Here is a 779-nt window from a genome sequence, read left to right on the forward strand (position 1 = left end):
TCGGATTCAAGTACTTAAGGAGAACACAAAAATAATGGTTTTTTCTTGGAGGATTTCCTTTAGGGGCTTATCAGCAACGAGGGCGCGTTTTTTGAATATTTTCAAAATAACTTTGCTCAAAATACTACCAGTTCGTGTAGGTTCACTGAAAGGTTCTAACTTTTCAAATCATGCTCTTAAAGAATTGAAGAGAAGTTTCACGCAAAAAGACCCTAGTTCATATTTTATGCCAATTGCGCTGATTGGTTCGGTTGTCTCTAAAATTTTATTGTATCGATCCAACAGGCTCAACAACGAACGTTTTGAATACACCCAACTTTTGCCTAATTTTGGATGTAGATACATTCTGATTGTTTCAAGCGATTTGGCTTCTGTTTGAAGCAATATCTGACCCTATTTGTTCTTTGATTTTCCTTGTTTTCGAGAAAATTAATCACTTCAGATAAATTTTCTATTGGACCAACAAGTTGAAGTTGATCCGAAACAACTAAGCTGTTTCGGATCTCAACATCAAAAGCTTGAAAATAAACCAAACAGCTCGAAACGTATTCTGAATTTTCCAATTTTTTGATCTTGCAGGGATAATGTTTCTGCACTTTGCCTGATCTTAACGATCTGAAGCTCATGTTGCTGTTAGAACTTCAACATAAAAAATAAACATAAGGAGTCGCAGAAAATATACCCGAAATCTGTGTCCCTAGCCAATTTACATCTAAAGTGAAGTTCAGTTTCAAGGATTTCGTTCATCTATGATACTCAATTTATTGAATTTTTATTTC

Source organism: Dendroctonus ponderosae, unplaced genomic scaffold, assembly GCF_020466585.1.
Source record: "Dendroctonus ponderosae isolate FM_Combo_2020 unplaced genomic scaffold, Dpon_F_20191213v2 Dpon_F_20191213_11, whole genome shotgun sequence".
In the NCBI taxonomy this organism is placed as follows: domain Eukaryota; kingdom Metazoa; phylum Arthropoda; class Insecta; order Coleoptera; family Curculionidae; genus Dendroctonus; species Dendroctonus ponderosae.